At 38.1% G+C, this 5,908-nt stretch overlaps 1 long non-coding RNA gene across 1 annotated transcript; it reads right to left on the reverse strand.

The window, feature by feature from the left end:
• Window positions 1-2,420: 2,420 nt before the first annotated feature.
• LOC307133696 lies at window positions 2,421-5,564 on the reverse strand. The gene is made up of 3 exons (XR_013817482.1): window positions 5,474-5,564; window positions 3,164-3,763; window positions 2,421-3,067 (listed from the first exon to the last, which is right to left on the reverse strand). It is a non-coding gene; the product is annotated as an uncharacterized lncRNA (long non-coding RNA).
• Between the last annotated feature and the right edge of the window lie 344 nt (window positions 5,565-5,908).

A 5,908-nucleotide genomic window follows, 5' to 3' on the forward strand; every position in this document is an offset into this window, starting at 1 on the left:
GACAGCACCAACATAAGAACTCTTATCTAGATAGCCTTTAACCTTTCCCAGAAACACACAGTTGAACCCTGAACCCAAATCCCATAGGGTGGAATAAATTATTGCTTGTATTGAGATGTTGAATCAGTTTAGCCACCCATTTTTCGACTATACCAGGGCCATCTTTCAAGCTGATGGCACAATGGATTGTCTTAAAGGGGTCATGAACTGGCTTTTTTATTTTTTTTATACTGTTATCTGAGGTCAACTTATGACGTTTGGGTGGTTTTTACATTAAAAAACATCATAATGAATAAGTAATAGGCTATTTTCTGCCTTGGTTTTGAGGCTCTCTGAAAAACACTCGGATTTGATGGGCGTGCCGCACTGAACACTTGGAAGTAAACGCCCACGGCTAGGATTGGATAAGATTTGCATATTTAATGAGCTTCAGTCAGTCCATATGGGTATCTTCTGGGGAAATGCTCAGAGGACTCGCAAAATATCAAACAAACACAATGATTAAATCACACACACTCTCGCGGACACGGACACACACACACTGGAAGTTTTCAGCTCTGAAACTTACAGGTTATTCTTATATTACCATGACCTTTTATATATCAAAAGCTCAAGGGAAAGTTGATTTCTCAGTTCAACACCCCTTTAAGGACTGATTAATGAAATATGTCATGGGCTGTATGAATGGGTCTCTTTGTGCCTTTTTAGAAAATTAGTATCAAGGCCATAGATATCCATGGCCTTAGAATTTTTTAAGCCACTGATGCTACTTCTGTTTCAGTTATTTGTTGTAAATAGAAATCGGCTGTGCATAATTAATGGAGCAAATAGAATAGCTAGGTGAATTAAAAAGTTGAGTTGTTTCATAAACAGAGTCTAGAAAGAAAGAGTTCTGTAGATATGATGGTTGGATCTGTAACTAATTCAGTGTTAATTTTCAACTTTTTCTGCCAATCAGCTTGTTGATGGTTTGCCATATCTTCCTCCCATTTCCTCTTGCCTCTTCAATAGTATTGATGAAGAAGTTGGCTTTAGTTTATCTTTTTTTACTTTATTACTTAATGAGGTACATTTTTGTCGGTCTGTTGAAAGACCTGATTTTAAAGATTGTTTCAATAATTGATCTCTTTCCTTCATAAGTATCCTACACTCTTCATTTAGCCAGGGCAATGTGTTTTTCTTCGACTGCCTAGTGAATCGACGCACCCAGGGCACGGTTGCCACACATAGACTGTAAATAAATATGAACGTAGTGTCCGTGACATCACCCATAGGTTTCTGAAGCCTAAAGTGCGGCCGTTGCCATCTTGACAGCATGTCACTCCCGGATAACTGAAAAGGGGCTAAAGATGAGCTAACAGGTGGAGTGGGTGGAGCTAACGGACAGCAGACAAACAGCAGGGGCAATCCACCTGTCACTCGAAGTGGCCACGCCCTTAATTATGCAGAACTTTAATGCTTTATATAATGTAAACGAATGAGTTATAAAAAAATTCACCCCCCTCACAGTTGTCATGAAGGGCAAAATTAGCCGTATAGACCAAAACCACAATTTGTACCAGACTGTAAACATGTAAATCCTGCATACTTTGGCCTTGAGAATGATTTAGGTCAATCTTGAAGCTCATAGGAATAGTTTCCCAAAAACGAATAAAAAGTTCTGTCCTGAAACTCTAGATGGCGCAGGCTGATAGCTCCTTAAAGGTGCAGTAAGCGTATTTTCTGAGAAACGCTGTTGAAAGTGGATCGGACCGAGCACTAAAGCACACGTGTAGCCAATCGGCGTGTCCACTCATGAGGGGGGAGGTGCTTGTGCGCCATAGCGTGTTTGTGAAGTTGGGGGTGGCGCTATCAAGATTGGGGTGTGATCCTTTTGGGTAGGGGCGTGTTTGTTTTGGTGATTTCAAATATCAACAGTGTTTCTCAAAAATCGCTTACTGCACCTTTAACTCAATCTGCTTGCAATCACATCATTCTCTTTAGAGCACATCTGATTGGTTCCTGCTGTATCAGTAGCCAATGAGCTGTCATGCTCAACCTTCAAATGCTTTGTTAGCATTTGCTGTAGTTGCAGCGCGATTTTAGAAACCCTCCACCTTTGCCAGCTCCACCTGTATTAACTGAAATCATAAAGAATTAGATTAAATCTGACATTTTTGGTAACGTTACATGTCAAATTACACAGAAAACGTGTGATTTCGAGTAAAATGTTTCACTTTGTTAAACTTTGATAATCAAGTAGTCTAGCAGGAGAAATGGGTTCCCGTGTATCCGCTAGGCAGTTTTTTGTAACCTGTTTTTTTGAGACCCTAATGGTTTCTTGTTAAGAATTTTTGCCATTGCCGAGGTCAACTAATGTCCCATGGGGTTCGTTTGGCGGCCATCTTAACTCCTAAACCACACAACATACAGAGACAAATGAACCCACTTGCTAATATAATTCGGACACCAGGAATCAAATGGAAAGGTCATTGACATGGTACAACCACTCTATTGGTGAAAAACAGGCAAATAACACATTTAGGCTCATTATGATGTAACTTTTGCTATTTGTGTTGAAAATTTAGCCGTATAAATCTAATTTATTCTGTTATAACAATTGCAAGGTTATTAAATTGATCACTATTAAATGGATCAATGATCATCATGTTTGTTTATCATCAATCTCCACCTCATCCTCTTCCCCCTCTCCATCATCATCAGCAAACAGGTCAATGAGAGATGGGGCCAGAATTGGTCCACAAGACCAGACAGGCTCCAAAATCCCTCCGTCCGTCTTCTCCCACCCCTGACCCTCGTCATAGGGTTTAGGCCTCCGGAAGATCGGCTCAGCTGCCCGCTTGCCCGCTGGATGTGAGGGATGAGTGAGTCTTGGCAGTGGGGCAGGCGAGCAAAATCGACTCTCGACTTAATGCTGAGGGTCTCGTCTTCTCCCACAATCTTCTTGAGCATCTTGCTCCTGACCGGCTTGACTGATGTCTCACATGCTTGACTGTACATCACACACGTGAAGACCTCCAGCTGCTCCTGCACTTCCAACTTCACCTTCCACTCATCGCACAGCTGACTGGAGGAAGATTGTTGGGATAATTGCTAAGTTTGCTCTCTCCAAATATTATATTCAATACATTCAAATTCAACTGTCTAAAATTCATCCACCAACCTGAAACCCTTTTGAAATTTGGGGTTCTTCTGGAGCTTTTTGAGCGGTGTCACCTTGCCCTTGCCTTTGAAGGTGCTGGTACAGTCCTCACCACTAAACACACAGTAGCCGAGCAGCTGCTGCAGTACGGCTGCCCAAGAGGAGTGGCCAGCTCTGGGACATTGACCAGCTGACGGTGACGGCCCATGCCAGTGTCGAGGTAGATGACGAGGTTGATGGTGTCAGCGTGATGCAGGATGAAGGATGAAGAAGATGTCGGTGTCCAGGGTCCTCACTACTGCCGACTTGAATCCCAGCTTGACGGCATGATGCAGGCGGAGCACAACCGGCTGTCTATCTCCTCCTGGTCTGACTGGAGGGCATGGATCTCAATAAACTCAACCTGAAATGGCAGAAAACACCCCAATGCACGGTAGCTTATATTCTTGGCAAACAATCTGCTAACACAAGACCTCACTGAAGTTTCCTAGGTATGGATCAATCAACTTCTCCATCCGACGACATTAGCTGATGAGCTGTTCCCTCCACAATGAGAGCAGCCGCCTCGCACTTCTCCAGTTGGGATGCTTCCTCCTTACTCCCCCAGACCTTGAGCATCAACTGATAAACGACAGAAAGCGAGTTTAATTGTATCGATAAGAGCAGGGGTTTGGCCCTGAGTGAGAGATATTAATACTATTAACCCTATAAAGCCTATTGTATAATATTTGATATGTAAATTTCTAAGGCCTCTTTGATCATGATAAACATAATCAAAACTTTGCTGAAAAAACATCTGCACACAATCTAATGTTGTCTGATTGATAGTTTGATTATCCATACATAATATTTTAGGAAACCCATGTTAAAATGTCAGTATCAAATATGATCCATCAGGCTTTTGAGTTTATTTGTTCATCTCTCAGTCATCAAAAACTACAGAGCTTAGATCGTGAAAGCATTTCAATATAATCTTACTAAGACATTATTGGGGAATATAGAGTGACAACTGATATTTATATGCATTTTAAGTCTATTATAAAGATCTCACTGACTGACATTACAAGCTATCAGAATTTCATCTTACGTTTTGACAATATAAATATCAGCAGGTGCACAAAATTACGCATTTTTGCTTAGTTTGAGCTTCTGAATAAAATTAAGGTGTTTTTTTCCCCTCTTTGAAAATTTTAATCATAGTATAATAATATCATAGTATATGCGCCATAAAAGCCTGAAGTATGAAACTCAACTAAACACACACACATAAACTTACATTTTAATACCATGAAAAAAAAGTTAAAATAATAAGAACTAAAAAAAATTCACCATTAAACTAATACAAAGAAACATTATTTAAATTTTTTTTTTTATTCATATGCAATAATATAGAAAAATATAGTAAAAAAAAAAATAAAATAAATAAAAGTATTTAGCAACACATTTTGATGCATGCAGAGTAAGGTGACCAGATTTCTGAAATGGAAACTTGGACATTCTCATTTCAGAAATCTCATTTGTTATTAGGCCTGTCTATTAATTAAAAACAGGGACAATATATTTTTGAATGTTTTTTGTTGTCGTTGTGGGCTGGGCTCCCTATATTATTATTAACATTAATAATTATTATGATTTAGTTTTGTTATTATTACGATTTTTGGTCTGGTTTTAATACAATTCACTGCACCCGCAAAAACAAAACAAAAAAACAATCAAACAATGAAAACAGTTCATAGTAAAACCACCACTGTAAATCACAAGCCGTTCAAAACAATATTAGAACATGATTTAACAAAAACACATTACACAAATAAAACAACATAAATATGGAATAAAACTATTTAACAAATATAATTGTATTTAATACTTTCATTTTCACAAGTTTATACTGTATAAATTACTTTTTTTCTTTTACTTCAAATGTTTTGTTACGTTTGTGCTTGAAATAACTGTTACTATCTTTAATTGGTCTTGTTATTTTGCATTTTAGGCTTATTTTAAGCATGAATTTAAGTATGTGTGTATTCTGCACATGTATTTTTTGTGAGCTAGGGTAAGGTGTAATTATATATTTATATATATATATATATATATATATATATATATATATATATATATATATATATATATATATATATATATATATATATATATATATATATATATATATATATATATATATAGATAGGCTAGTTAAGATGTGTGGTAATCACTGCTTTGTGACTGGAACTTTTGGGGACAAAACAATCCCGCACCCCGTTGAGGATCTGTTATAGAGCACATGCAAACAGTATTACTTTAATTTAACATGAATAGTAAGTATGTTACTACCTTGAAAGTGATAACGATGTTTCTTAGATATTTGACGATAATGGCGCTCTGCTTTCGGTGACGTTCATCATGAAGCTGCGTGCGCGCGACCAAGGCAAGTAGAGTCAGCGCAGCTCACAGCGCCATCTGCTGGTGAAAGAATCACAACATGATGCCCCAGCAGCTGCTGTATGTTGGGCTTTTTTGCAATGTATATGCCGGTTGTTTTGAACGAGCTGTAAAAAACGGGGACATTTCCGGAAAACGTCCGCCTGTTAATTGTAGAGATATCTAGCATTTCTGAGTGATGATGATGCAGAGGAATCACTGAATCAAAGTTTTGAACTGATTCAATGAAACAGATTCAGACTTTTTATTAAAGAAAACGTCCAAATTAAGTTCATAACTATTCAATAAATGTGTTAGATCGATGCGCGGTCACGTGCTCTGCTCATA

This window comes from Gobio gobio, assembly GCF_949357685.1.
Source record: "Gobio gobio genome assembly, chromosome: 11".
NCBI classification, from domain to species: domain Eukaryota; kingdom Metazoa; phylum Chordata; class Actinopteri; order Cypriniformes; family Gobionidae; genus Gobio; species Gobio gobio.